The sequence below is a fragment of the Nicotiana tabacum genome, chromosome 1 (assembly GCF_000715075.1).
Source record: "Nicotiana tabacum cultivar K326 chromosome 1, ASM71507v2, whole genome shotgun sequence".
NCBI lineage: Eukaryota > Viridiplantae > Streptophyta > Magnoliopsida > Solanales > Solanaceae > Nicotiana > Nicotiana tabacum.
The window spans coordinates 126877149-126893355 of record NC_134080.1 but is presented as its reverse complement, the minus strand read 5'-3'; positions in this window follow the sequence as shown (position 1 = coordinate 126893355).

Genomic DNA, 16207 nt, shown 5'->3' with positions numbered 1-16207 from the left:
GTGCATAGTAAAATTTGGGAGTTGGGCATATGTCCGAAATCGAATTCCGAGGTCCTAAGCCCGACAAATGAATTTTTGAAAGAAATTATTTAACTGAAATTATAAGAAGTTTTGGAAATGAAAAGATGTTTGGAATTGATGGTATCGGGCCCGTATTTTGGTTCCGGATCCTGGTACAGGTCTTATATAATAATTAAGTTGAATCTGTGAAGTTTGCTAAGAATCGGAGTTCATTTAGTATAAATCGGACTTTTATTTGAGAAATTGGAAAATTTTGATGTTCTTGAGCGATTTCATGAATTTGAGGCTTAATTTATAGTTATTGATGTTATTTTGATGATTTGATCGTATGAGCAAATCCGTATGACGTTTTTAGGCTTCTGTGCATGATTAGTATGGAGCCCCGAGGGCTCGGGTGAGTTTTGAATAGGCCTCGGAGTGCATTTAGACTTAGAATATAACAGTTGCAAGTTCAGAGAAAATTGCAGGTCTCTGAAACCAAGCTTCGCGGTCCGCGGTGGGGTCTTCGCGACCGCGGTAGGAGCTTCGCGACCGCGGTAGGATTTATGCGGTCCGCAGTGAGCAAGGCTATGTCTTTGTGGCCACGCTCAATATTTTGCGGTCTGTGGTGGAGCTCCGCGGCCACGGTCCTTTTTAGGCAGTCCGCGGTGAGGGTCTGAGAGGAGTATATATAAGCGGGACTTTTCAGCTATTTTTTAATTTTTAAAACCCTAAAATATATGAGACGATTTTCCAAACAGGCTTTCTTCCCTAAAACACTAGTAAGTGATTTTTAACTCATTTCTTTCACTCCTTAGCTTCTTTTTACAAGATTTCATCCTAGCAGTGTAAGATTCTCCCAGCGGAGTAAATGTTTTTCTGTTTGGGGCCTTCTTGTGAGCACGTAATTTTTGCCTTACGAAAAACTACTCCAAAATAAATCAAAAATAAAATAAATTTCTTTTACTGTGTAATTTCTGAATTTGCGTGGTGTTAAATATTTGTTTATGTCCGTAAATGTTTACTTTGTCATGATAAAATGAAAAATAAAATAAAATACATGTTGCATGCATATAGGATATAACTATGCATTTTAAAAGATAATTTAAATAAAAAAATATATGCGTTAGTTCTATTTTAAATATCTCACTGTGTGATTAATGTTTTTGACTATGTGTTAAATAATTGTTATGAAGTAATTAATATTTTTGTGTAAGGTTAAAAATTGTTTTATAATTTTTATTAGGATTTTTTATAATTTAAATAAAATTAGAAAATATATATAAATTGTGAAAGGAAATTGGACCTGGATTAAAATCCAGGCCCAAGTGAATTAATTCCCCCCAGCCCAATCCAAAATAGCCTGTCCGGTCCAATTCAATGCAGCTACGCCAAACGACGTCGTTTGGTGATCATTCATCAAGGGCCGTTGGATTAAGTCCATCCAACGGCCAAGATTTCATCACCCTAACCCGTGATCATTACCCGACCCACTGCCCCGGTTCAACCCGTCCCCCAACTTAAACCAAACGATGTCGTTTGGTTAAGTGGATTGATCCTAGCCATCCATTCTACTTGATCCAACGGACGATACCAATCCACCCCACCCCTATATAAATCCCAAGCCTTACCCCGGCCCCTAACTGAACACCCCCCCCTCCTACACTGTTCATCATCGTCCCCCAAACCCCCACTCCTAACCCTAGCTGCCCTAGGATTCCACCGCCTGAAACCCGGCGGCACCAACGCCGCCGGTCACCATCTTGACACCCCAGAACCCTCTGAACGTCCCCTACACGAATATGACCTTAGATTCCTTCGAATCAGGCCCCAACCCTTCGAATCTTAAATCGAAGGTTGGCCTGAAAACCTTATCTAAACCAATCAGCACCTAGTTAACACCATAGCTTCCCCTAGTCATCCTGAGTATGGATCTGTTGTTTGTTTGGCTCGAATCAGTTCCGAGCTTCTCGAATCTTCTTTTGAAGATTCGAACCAAACAAGAACAAGCTCAGATTTGTTTTAAGTTGACACCAAATGACCCCTAGGCTACCCTCACCCTTGGGTCATGTTTGGTTCTTCTCGAATCTGACCAGAAATGGTTAAATCCCAAATCGAATATTTAAGAACCCTAAAAAAATACCAAACTTTCGGATTCTGTTCAGATTAAGTAAAGATTGAGGTTCAATCGACCTTAGTCGAAGTATTTTCAGTGGAAAATACTTCGACTAAGGTCTGTTTGATTTCAAACAAAAATCCAAATCCAAGCTGAGTTCGAGTCGGATTAAAATTGAAGATTCAAAGGTATTTTTTCTATTATTTTGTGTATTCTACGTGTGTTGTTGTTTGTCTTAATAGCTTGTTAATTTTTCATGATTTTATTTGATTAATTCTGTCACTTTTGTCTCATGCCCGTCTATATGGTCAAATATGAAACTGTTTTCAATTGGTTGTGATTGTTCATAATGTAAGTAATCGACTCGATTAAGTTCGTCGATTAGTTATATTATGAATTCTCACTTATGATAATGCTAATAAAAAACAGTCTGCTTCTATTGTTTTAGACTAATTATTGACAAATGTTGTAAATAGTCAACTGATTAATACTCGTCAATTAAATCATGTTTGTTTGTGAATCAGTGAATTCAAATGTATGCTGTATATGTTGTTTTCTGAACAGGGCATTGTCAGTATATTGACAATGCTCCTGTGTATGTTTGATCTTAGTTCAATTATAAGTTCAGTTTGCATTATTATGCTGAACCCAGTGTAATATTGTCAAGTTTGAGTTCAAGTTTACAAATGATGATTAGATGTAATTGTGATAGAATGTTTACATTCTTAGGATTCAGTCCAGAACCTAAGAGAATTGGTATTAGCTGTGTTAAATCAGGTTGATAATTAAGTTTGAACAGATTTTTAAATCTGTTTTGTAAATTCTGTTATGATTTTTACATTTAAGGCAGTAATAATAGTGATCACAGTAGGTATTTCTGGGTTAGAAACAGTAGGGTAATGTGATAATAGTAGTGGGCTGAAAGTGGAATGTAATGGCTATAATTTAAGTAATAAAGGGGAACAAGGGATAATGGGGCTGCTGAAAATCATGTTAGGATCACATAAAGTATTAAAAAGTAGTTTTTAATGGAAACTTTCTAATTTTTAAAGGGATAAAGGGTCCAGCCACCATGACAAAGGTGCAACCAGCCCTGTATAAATACAGGAGTTGGACAGCTTAAAAGGGGAAGACTTAAAAAGAGTGTTGCAAGAGAAAAAAAAAGGGAGTTTTTCAGAGAATAGGGGCAGTTTTCAGAAGAAGAGAGTTTGAGAGATAGAGCTTAAGGCAGATTTTAGGAGATTGAAGGAGGAAAATCAAGCAAAAACAGAAATTTAAAAAGGAAGATAGAAAGAAAGGAAAACAGAGACACTAAAACAGAATTCTATATCGGAAATTAGTATTGACGCTGATTCTGTGTTCTTGAAATTGAAAGTTTTCAGTCTGTTTCGTTCTAAACATCAAAAATCAGAAATATTACTCTTGGTTTTGAATCTGTCCGGATTTGTTCGATCTCATTCGTCAGTTAAAAATCTGAAGTTTCTTAAAAGTACTTTTACTGTGCATCTGGGCTCTTCGAATCCTATTCTTGTTCAGATTTGTTGTGTTACCGGTATATTCTACTGATTTTGTTACTGCTAAAACTTACTTCTTCTACCTCCATTTCCAGGTACATATCTTCTTAAATTCTATGTTGGAAAGAGATTCAACATGACTCATCAATAAAACTAGAATTGAAATCTATTTTCCAATTGTCCAAGTTCATTAGTTTTAATTTCATTTTTATGTTAGTTAACTAGTAGTGAATTCAATTTGATAGCCATGAGTTAAATTGTCTTATTTTGAAATTCATATAAAGTTTTTTGTAATAATGTTAGCCATTCCGAAATCTCATTGGTATAGACATATGTGAATTATCAAAACAGGGAGTAAGGCATAAAAATGGGCCATTGATTACATCCCATAATACCATTAGCTAAATGTAAAGATTAAGAAGTTACATTAGTAGAATATCTTGTAATAAATATGATTTTGTTTAGATTGGTATAAGTTATTATATGGTATGATGACAGGTATAATCATATGAGTAAAGTAAGTTGGTATAGCTCACCATGATGTTAAAACGTTATGAATGTTTACGCCAAACAGTTAGGTTGCATGTAAGGTAACTTTGTTGAATTAACTTGTATAATAATTCCCTTTCTATAAATTCGATGCTTATCTATCTTCATAAAACAAAGTGACCAAATAATTAGGCCTATTAGATTAAAAGCGAGTATATGAGAATGAAAAGAGATGTACAAGCATAAATTGCCACACTTTACATCAATGATAATTAGAAAAATAGAATTTGCATTAAGTAAATAATGAAAATTCTCGGAAAATATTTCCTTCCTTTATGAATCATTTATTTTCAGTTTCATATGCAATTTATTCTTTGGCATATATATATATATGTCATATTTGTTTAAAAATAGTATTAATCATATTTTTATCCTGTTCTTTGAATTTGAATAGTTGGAATGAATATAACTTATATTCGGAAATCATAATCGACGAACAACCTTTAATAGATTGCGAATTCTTTTCAAAGAATTTATAGGCCTCTAAATAGGAGTTTCTCATGATTTTCACATAAAAGAAATACATAAATATAATAAACAATTTGTGGAAAATCCCTAAACCATTACAAATATTTTGCGCAATTAGGGATACGTTCGCGTACCCTGATTATATTTTTAAAAGTAAATTCGGATTATGCGTACGCGCAATTTCGAACGAATATTTAATAAAAGGATTTATCCAAAGGCGTTAAATCAATTTCATAAAAACCCGAGATGTACGGTTCACTATTCAAGAAAAACAAATATTCTTGATTCGACACAATTTTGAAAAAATGATTGCTTAATAAATATATTATCAAAAGTTATTGTGTACACGTACGCGTGACACAAGTCCGCAATTTTTTAAAACACGAATATACGTACGCGTAATTCGATTCAAAGAAGGGTCCTCAAACACAGTAAGTATAAGCGGTAGCAAAAATCATGTAACATCAATATGTTTAATAAAAATCAAGATAATTAAGCCAATAATAAAAACAGTTAAGCGACCGTGCTAGAACCACGGAATTCGGAAATGCCTAACACCTTCTTCCGGATTAACAGAATTCCTTACTCAGGATTTCTGGTTCGCAGAATAATAAACAGAGTCATATTCTCCTCGATTCAGGGATTGAAATTGGTGACTTGGGACGCCTTAAAATTCCCAGGTGGCGACTCTGAAATAACTAAATAAATCCCGTTTCGACTGTCCTTCAATTGGAGAAAACTCCCCACGCGCCCCTTGGGCGCGGCAAAAAGGAGGTACGACAGCTCTGGCGACTCTGCTGGGGACTAAAAGTCAAACTGTAACCCAGAACCAGTGGTTCAGGGTTTAAAGAATTCGAGCTTAAAATATCTGTGTTAATTGGTTTTATTTACTATGAGATTTTCAACTGTTTATATGCTAATATGCTAAATGTTGTTGTTTACCGCTTTAATATTATTTGAATTGTGAATATATACAACTGCTACGAAACCCCCTTCTTTCTGAGTCTTCTGAATTTATGGTGTACACGTGCGCGTGACCCACCTTTCTGTTAGAGTCGTACCAAATAAGACGAAGTTGGGACAAGTAACTAGGCCGGGCAGACTTTCGTGCTCCCGGTACGTTGCCCCCGCTTCGGCTCAAACTGTCCGTTTGGGTAAGCCAGGTTTAGAACAATCAACCTAAGGTTTTACACTTAGAATAACTCAGCCATGTACCGGATCCCTAGTAGGAACGAATATTTGCATCATATGCATTTGGCCTTGGAGACTCAACACAGGGGTTGGGTCTGTCTAGGACAGGTGAACCCAAAATAAAAAGACCATCATGATGCATCCTACTTGTTACTTGTGCATTCATTTGCCTCGAACATGCTTGTTGACCAGCTTAAATAAAATCATGGTAAGAAGAAAAGAATAAAATGGGTTGTTTTAAATTTCGAAAAAAAAAAAGGTTTTAAATCTTGAAATAAAGGTATTTAATAAATAATAAAAAAAATTCGAAAATTACTTTTTTAATATAAATTTTCAAAAAAATAAATTTTGACTTTATCAAAATTAAATTTCAGATACAAAATGAGCATCACACAAAGCCCCTCATCCACAAGTACGGAAGAATTTCTATGTCAGCTTCAAATGTGGTGGTATGATTTAGGCGAAGACGGTCAAAAATGGGTCGTCAAGCATTTGGGAAATCTCACGGACATTATGAAAGTTAAACCCCGTGATGATCTGATTGCGGCGTTAGTAACTTTCTGGGATCCTGTTCACAATGTTTTTCGTTTCTCTGACTTCGAGCTTACTCCTACATTAGAGGAGATAGTTGGATATAGTGGTTTTGAAGGAAGTTTAAGAAATCAAAGCTTGATATTCACAAAGGCTCCTTCGGTACATCGATTCTTCGGTCTTTTGAACATCAGCAGTCAAATCAGAAAAAGCAATGTCATCAATGGATGTTGTTCCTTCGACTTTTTGTATTCAAGGTTCGGAAAGTCAGATGGGTTTGAAATTCATGAAAAAGGCCTTACTAATAAGCAAAACAAAGACACTTGGCAGATTCACCGTCGATTTGCTTTCATGGTGGCTTTTCTAGGAGTCATGGTCTTCCCAAATAAAGAGCGAACAATTGATATTCGCACCGCAAAAGTTGTGCAAATCCTTACCACCAAAGAAAATCACACCCTTGTCCCCATCATTCTATCAGATATTTATCGGGCTTTGACTTTATGCAAATCAGGAGCAAAGGTCTTCGAAGGATGCAAAATTTTGTTGCAAATGTGGGTGATTGAACATCTCCAACAACAGCCCAAAATCATACAATATGGGTCGAACAAAGCTAATTGCATCGAGAGCTATGAGGAAAGAACAAAAAATTATCAAGCTCCAGAAGGGATAGAAGCATGGGTATCTCATCTAAAGGCTTTAATGGCAAATCAAATTGAATGGACTCTGGGATGGCTCCCGATGAGAGAAGTAATACATATGTCAACCTCAAATAGTTATCTACTACTATTGGGATTGAGAAGCATTCAGCCGTATGCACCACTAAGAGTCCTAAGGCAACTAGGGAGATATCAAATAGTGCCTGATGAGGAAGATTTGAGTATGCAAGTAATCGAATTACACCCAGAAGCCACTATTCCCGAAGCTCTACTTCAGCAGATGTGGAATGGATGTCGATACTTAAAAAGTGATACTCAAGTCCCAGACACTACAAAGGGTGAGATGAATCCTAGATATGCAAGGTGGTTCGAAAAACGGTCTCGCGTGGATGATGTACCAGAACCTGAACTAAAAAGGCCAACAAAAAGACCCCATGTTCAAAACTTCAATGATAAAATCCAAGAGCGGTTGATCTGGGGAGAAAAAGAAAAAGGGTACAAAGCAACTATCCATGCCCTAAAAGAAAATCTAAGAAGCCTCAGTTTGGAGAAAGATTTGCAAGAACAAGAAGCCGAAGGCGAGAAAAAGAGTCTAGCTTGTGAGAATGAAAATCTTCATGCTCGATTCCAAAAAATGAAAAGAGTTTCTGAAATGCCAAAAAGGAGCTGGAAGGATCAAAAAACCATCGCCAATCTCTTTGAAAGAATGCAAGATTATGATTTCATTCTGGCGGAAAATGAAAGGGCATTGAGCAAAGCAAAAGAAAAGATCCAACAATTAAACGAAGAAGCCAGATCTAACAAGGAACGCCAAGATAGGCAATCCGAAAAAGACAAGGCACAATTCAATAAGGAAAAAGACTATTGGATGCGATCAGAAGACCAGCTTCGTGCACAACTAGAAGAGGCAAGAAGATGCAACAGAGAACACCAACAAGCAGACCTCGACAGGGAAAGAGCGCAAGCAAGATTAGAGCAGGCCAGACTCCGAGCTTTGTTAGAATCAGCTCTAGATCGTGAGAACCGTGTCAGAGATATAGCCACCACTCGTCAGCAGCAATTGCAAGACCAAGACCAACGTCTCCAAGGTTTCAGGGCACAAATCCACGACCTGGCAGTTTTCACATCTCAAAGTTATGTAAACTGCCAAGGAATGGATTATGAAAGATTTACTGAGCATGCGCCCACTTTTGCTCGTCATCTAGCAATGGAGTTGGAGAGGATGTATCGTACACTGGGAGGCCATCCGGGTCAAGCACCACATTGAGCAGATAATCCAATATTTGACAACAAAAATGGAAAGTGGGGCATGTTGTGAGATGTTATGAATTGTATCTTTTATTTAAGTGTGTGTGTTTTCAAGCCATTTTCTTAAAGTTTTCAAATGTAATTCCATCTTTGTGTAATGAATAAAAATGATCGCCTTTGGTCCGAACTACGCAAGGTCTGATTCATGTGAGGCATGATACGTAGGCAATCTCTAAGATTCCACCACCATAATAAAAGATATATATAATAAATAAAAGTGAATAACAATAAAAATTTCAAGAAAACTGGGACGACACAAGCAACCGAGCGAATGCATAATAGAAAGGGATTATTTGTCTAGGAGCATTGCATCTCAACGTGTGATTATATATGTGTTAAACTCTCAAAACTAACAAGTTTGTCCATTTCCAGAATTCAAGCAGTCAGTTTCTCTAAAGAGTATACTGGCATATTATCACTATCACACAAGATCAAAAGGACCGATACCCGAAAGTATGTTTATCCCAGATGTTGACACAGGTATGGATATAGAAGAGATGGATGTCGGAAAAATGAAAGAAGAGATGTTTAAGCTCAAGCAGCAAATGGCTGAAATGTACCAAGCTTGGTCTACAGGACAGTTACCCCCATCTTACCCAAATAACCCTGCTCCATCAATGACCCAAACTCAGGATCATATCACCACTGAATTATCTCCAAGTTTTCCCATTTATCAGCACTACCGAGGCACTACCTCTCAGACACCACAATCTCCACCTCCAAAGCCAGTTCCGTACTTTCCTCCACTTATGACTCCTGTTTTCGTAGCACCTCCCACTGCTACATTTCACAAATCTCCTAGTGAGCCTACATTCCAGGCCCAGGACAACCAATATTACCCGCCGGAGCCCACCCTCAAAGCCTCCGAAATTCATTCAACCACTCCTCATTTTGATCTCCCAACCGAAATTGACAAGCCAGCCAAAAATGCTGAGCAAGAAGAGATGTTCCGGAAGGTCAAGAGTCTAGAACAATCGTTCAAAGACATGCGAGGATTAGGTGGGCAAGTCAGTGTAGCCTACAAAGATTTATGCTTATTCCCCAATGTACAATTGCCAGTTGGCTTCAAGATGCCCAAATTTGACCTATACAGCGGGCACGGCGACCCAGTAGCCCACTTAAGGGGTTTCTGTAGCAAGATGCGAGGAGCTGGGGGAAAGGATGAATTATTAATGGCATACTTCAGTCAAAGTCTAAGCGGATCAGCTTTGGAGTGGTATACACGCCAGGACCATGGAAGATGGTACACCTGGGATGACCTGGCACAGGCATTCGCATACCATTTCCAATACAATCTGGAAATCATCCCAGATCGATTATCTTTGACCAAATTTGAGAAGAAACACAACGAAAGTTTCAGAGAGTATGGTTTTCGGTGGAGAGAACAGGCAGCAAGAGTAGATCCTCCTATGAAGGAGAGCGAAATGGTAGACTACTTCCTCCAAGCCTTGGAACCAACTTACTATGCCCACTTGGTTTCAGCGGTTGGAAAATCATTCAACGAGGTAGTAAAGATGGGAGGTATGGTAGAAGAAGGCCTCAAAACAAATAAAATCATGAGCTATTCAGCAATTAAGGCAACTACTCAAGCTATTCAAGGCGGGGTAGGAGGAATCGGAAGAAAGAAAAGGGAGGAAGCAGCAGTAGTTGATTCAGGAATTTGGCCGGGACCCAGAGGTTCACCACTTTACTATAATCAACAACGACCTCGCCAATCAGCTTACCACCATGATTCATCCCAACACTACTATCACCCTTCAGAGCCTCATTTTGCCATTAACCATGCTCAAGCATACAATCAGCCACCTGTTCACACCAATTGGCGTGCTCCTGTCACACCAAATACTTACCCCCGAGCTTATCCCAGACCAGGTTTCAGGCCTAGGCCAGCATTCAGGGGAGAAAGGGAATAGAAAAAGAAAACTTACACTCCAATTGGAGAGTCTTACACTAGTCTGTTCCACAGGTTGAGACAGCTAGACATGCTGAGACCAATACAATCCAAACTACCCAATCCTCCTCCAAAGAATTTGGATTACACCATTAGCTGTGAATATTGCTCCGGTGCTCCAGGCCATGATACGGAGAAATGTTGGCATTTGAAAAATGCAATACAAGAGCTGATTGATACTAATAAAATCGAGGTTCAAACCCCCGAAGCTCCAAATATCAATAGAAATCCAATGCCAGCCCATCAAGAGGCTAACATGATAGAAATCATACAAGCTGATGGAGAGACAAAGAAGCCGTCACAAACTGTCATGATGATCAAGTCTCATGAAACCAAGCCAGATAAGCAGTTAATGGAGGAGAAGCCGGTGTCTAAGTAGAACAAGAATGGTGACGAACCGTCTATGATAGTCGATGAGGTATCATCAAGCAAAGTTGCCGCAAGACAAGAAAGGCCGAAAGTGATAGTACCAGGGGTTGCTAACAAACCCATTGTATTCGTGGAAGGAGCACGTACAGATCGGGTTATTATTGCACCTGTAATCCAGCTGCCAGTCATCAACAACAAAGCCATCCCATGGAACTACGAACGAGTGACTGTAATGTACAAGGGAAAAGAAATCAAGGAAGAAGTGTGCGAGGTGCAAGGCTTGACTCGTTCGGGAAGATGTTTTACTCCCGAAGAGCTGAGAAAAACTAAAAACAATCCAATACCAACAAAGAGAGCCGTGACGGAAGAAGAGGCGGAGGAGTTTTTAAGAAAAATGAAACTCCATGATTATTCTGTTGTGGATCAATTAAAGAAGACCCCCGCTCAAATTTCATTGTTGTCATTACTGATCCATTCAGAGGAACACCGTCTGGCGTTGATGAAAATCCTGAATGAAGCTCATGTTCCTGAAAAGATATCTGTAAATCATTTGGGAAAAATAGCCAACAGAATCTTTGAGACAAACAGAATTACATTTGCTGATGATGAATTACCTGTGGAAGGTACCGAGCACAACAAAGCTCTTTACCTCACCGTGAAATGTGAAAACTCCGTAGTAACCCGGGTATTGGTCGACAATGGGTCCAGTGCAAACATATGCCCTCTCTCCACTTTAAACAAATTAAAAATTAAAGAGGAGAGGATCCAAAAGAATAGTATCTGCGTACGAGGATTTGACGGTGGAAGCAGAGATTCATTTGGCGACATAGTATTGGAACTAACTATAGGGCCAGTTGAATTCACAATGGAATTCCAAGTGTTGGACATGACTGTTTCTTACAACTTGTTGTTGGGTCGACCATGGATCCATGCTGCTAAAGCAAGTCCCGTCAACACTACATCAGGCTGCCAAGTTTGAATGGGATCATCAAGAAGTAGTCGTGTATGGAGAAGAAAGTTTAAATGCTCACAGCAGTACTATTGTACCGGTCGAGGGAACAGAAAATGACCAGGGACCATGGGTATACCAAGTGACAAACACAGTGTCGATAGAGAAAATTCCAGAAGGGAAATACCTTCCGAATCCAATGATATCCTCTGCATCAGTCATGATAGCTTATGAAATGTTAAAGAATGGCTTTATACCCGGCAAAGGTCTGGGCTTATCTCTGCAAGGAATTGTACAACCAGTATCTCTCCCCGAGAACTGGGGAACATTCGGTTTAGGGTTCATACCCACCGCCAACGACGTAATAAGGGCCAGGAAGTTGAAACATCAAGCATGGGTTTTTCCAAAACCAGTACCACATCTGTCAAAGTCTATTGTCAAGACCGGCGCTAAAAATCGCCTGATAACAACAATTCCTAAATCCCGGGTCAATCCTGAGAAGGAATTAATTGAAAGGTTCGAGAAATTGTTTAGTGATGTGAATATGCTGGAAAGCGGAGAAGGGTGTAGCAACGCAGAAGTTCAATTCGTTGGGCCAGAAACAAAGCTCAATAATTGGAAAGCCACTCCTCTCCCAATTCGAAAGGAGTCTTGGTAGTTTATTTTGATTTTCTTTCAGTTTGTTTGGGTTATTTCAAGGTTGTAATCCCAAAGTTTATCTTACAATTGGTTTGAAGTGTGCAAAACCTTGTTATCTTTCATCATCCAATAAAAAACAATTTCTTTTTTATTATCATTCCTAATAGCTTTCTTTTCTTTTTCTTCTTTTATGTACAGTTCCTTTTACGCTGGCTGTAGTGATATGGCATGCATGAGGAATCTTCAGCCCAGTCTTAAAAATCAATCTGGTTACGAAATATTAATTCAAGAAATATATTGTGATTATGAATCAGAATATGATGAAGATGAGGTTTTTGAAGAGATTAGTAAAGAGTTAATTCACTTTGAGGAAAAAATCAAACCTAACTTGAGTGATACCGAGGACATCAATATAGGGGACACGAGTAATGTCCGGGAAACTAAAATAAGTGTCCATCTCGAACCAAAGATCCGAGAAGAGTTAATTAAAGCACTCATAAAATTCAAAGATGTTTTTGCATGGTCGTATGACGACATGTCGGGCTTGAGCACTGATTTAGTGGTCCACAAATTGCCCACCGATCCAACGGTGCCTCCTGTCAAGCAGAAGCTGAGAAAATTCAAGCCTGATATGAGTATGAGAATTAAGGAAGAAATCACCAAACAATTGGAAGCAAAGGTCATTCGAGTCACTCGATATCCTGTTTGGTTGGCTAATGTCGTTCCTGTGCCAAAGAAAGACGGCAAAATTAGAGTATGCGTCGACTATCGCAATCTCAACAAAGCAAGTCCAAAGGATAATTTCCCATTACCCAATATCCATATTTTGATCGACAATTGTGCCAAGCATGATATAGGGTCTTTCGTGGATTGTTATGCCGGGTATCATCAAATTCTAATGGATGAAGAAGATGCAGAAAAGACGGCATTCATCACACCATGGGGAACTTATTGCTACCGGGTAATGCCATTCGGTTTGAAGAACGCCGGAGCAACCTATATGAGAGCAATGACCACAGTGTTTCATGATATGATACACAAGGAAATTGAGGTGTACGTGGATGATGTGATCGTAAAATCAAAGCATCAGGCCAACCACGTTGGGGATTTGAGGAAGTTTTTCTTGAGACTTCGCAGATACAACCTCAAGCTTAACCCTGCCAAATGCGCATTTGGAGTTCCATCCGGAAAGTTGTTGGGATTCATAGTCAGTCAACGAGGCATCGAGCTATATCCGTCAAAGATTAAAGCCATCCAAGAACTGCCACCTCCAAAAAACAAAACTGAAGTAATGAGTTTGTTGGGGAGGTTAAATTATATCAGCAGGTTTATTGCTCAGCTCACAACAACTTGTGAGCCAATTTTCAAATTGTTAAAAAAGGATGCTGCAGTCAAATGGACCGATGAGTGTCAAGAAGCGTTCGATAAAATAAAAGGGTACTTGTCAAACCCACCCGTGTTGGTCCCACCAGAGCCAGGAAGACCTTTGATTCTTTACCTGACGGTTTTGGAAAATTCATTTGGTTGTGTATTAGGGCAACATGACCTCACTGGCAGAAAAGAACAGGCCATCTACTACCTTAGCAAGAAGTTCACAGCTTATGAGGTTAAGTATACTCATCTGGAAAAGACATGTTGCGCCCTAACATGGGTAGCTCAAAAATTGAAACACTATTTGTCATCCTACACTACTTACCTCATTTCTCGTTTGGATCCATTGAAATACATTTTTCAAAAGCCTATGCCAACGGGAAGACTTGCAAAATGGCAGATATTGCTCACAGAATTCGACATCATCTATGTGACTCGAACTGCAATGAAGGCTCAAGCACTGGCCGATCATTTAGCCGAAAACCCGGTCGATGAGGAATATGAGCCGTTGAAGACTTATTTTCCTGACGAAGAAACAATGCATATCGACGAGGTGGAACAAATTGAAAAACCTGGCTGGAAACTTTTCTTTGATGGAGCCGCTAACATGAAAGGAGTCGGAATAGGAGCTGTAATTATTTCTGAAACAGGGAATCACTATCCTGTTACGGCTCAATTATGATTTTATTGCACCAATAATATGGCTGAATATGAAGCTTGTATTTTGGGGTTAAGGCTAGCTGCAGACATGGGTATCCGAGAAATCTTAGTCATGGGAGATTCTGATCTTTTGGTACATCAAATTCAAGGAGAATGGGAAACCCGAGACTTGAAGCTCATACCATACCGACAATGTCTACATGATCTTTGTCAGCGGTTTCAATCAGTGGAATTCCAACATATTCCAAGAATCCATAATGAGGTGGCCGATGCATTGGCTACCCTGGCATCAATGTTGCACCATCCGGATAAAGCTTATGTAGATCCGATACATATTCAAGTCCACAACCAACACGCTTATTGCAATATGGTTGAAGAAGAATTTGATGGTGAACCATGGTTCCACGACATCAAGGAGTATATCAGAATGGGGATATATCCCGCACAAGCCACAGGAGATCAAAAGAGGACCATTAGGCGATTAGCAAATGGATTCTTCTTAAGCGAAGGAGTTTTGTATAAAAGAACACCAGATCTTGGATTATTAAGATGCATAGATGCCAGACAAGCTACAGCTGTCATGTCTGAAGTACATTCAGGAGTTTGCGGACCCCAAATGGGTGGATATGTGTTAGCAAAGAAAATCCTCCGAGCTGGTTACTATTGGCTTACCATGGAGCGAGATTGTATCAGTTTTGTGCGCAAGTGCCATCAATGCCAAATACACGGAGATTTGATTCATTCTCCACCATCCGAGTTGCACACAATGTCGGCACCATGGCCATTCGTTGCCTGGGGCATGGATGTGATTGGACCAATTGAGCCGGCAGCATCCAATGGGCACAGGTTCATTCTGGTAGCTATTGATTATTTTACCAAATGGGTTGAGGCCAAGACATTCAAATCAGTGACCAAGAAAGCTGTGGTCGATTTTGTCCACTCAAATATCATATGTCGATTCGGAATCCCGAAGGTGATCATCATAGATAACGGTGCTAATCTTAATAGCAACCTAATGAAGGAAGTATGTCAACAGTTTAAGATTACACATCGCAACTCTACCCCATATCGGCCCAAGGCGAATGGAGCAGTAGAAGCAGCCAACAAAAACATAAAGAAGATACTTTGGAAAATGGTAGAAGGATCAAGACAATGGCATGAAAAACTACCATTTGCGTTATTAGGATATCGCACTACTGTTCGCACTTCAGTAGGAGCAACTCCTTATTTGTTGGTATATGGCACCGAAGCAGTAATTCCTGCAGAAGTTGAGATTCCTTCCCTTCGGATCATCGCCGAAGCAAAGATTGATGATGATGAATGGGTCAAAACCCGTCTAGAACAGTTAAACTTGATTGACGAAAAACGATTGACCGCAGTATGCCATGGTCAATTATATCAAAGAAGAATAGAAAGAGCATATAACAAAAAGGTGCGTCCCCGGAAGTTTGAAGTAGGTTAGCATGTGCTGAAACGTATTCTTCCACATCAGGTTGAAGCAAAAGGCAAATTTGCCCCGAATTGGCAAGGACCATTCATTGTGACCAGAGTATTATCGAATGGTGCACTATGTTTAACAGATATTGAAGGCAAATGCATAGATATGGCGATCAATTCTGACGCGGTAAAGAGATATTATGCATAACTTTTTGAATGTTTGTATTTAGCACTATTTCGAAGATTGAAATGACAAAGGCAATTTATTCTGCTATCCAAACACTATACCATTTGCTTCCCCTTTGAGCCATACTTGTTTCTTTCCTACCCTCTCTTGGAATCAATAAAAAAAATCACTATATCTTCACTATTATGTAGTGAACTACGTTTGACCTGATTTCTCAAAAGAAGGATACGTAGGCGCCTCACGGCTCGGTCATAGGGTGCACCACATGCACAAGGTGCACGGAAAAGAAATATTAAGAGACCCCAATCAAG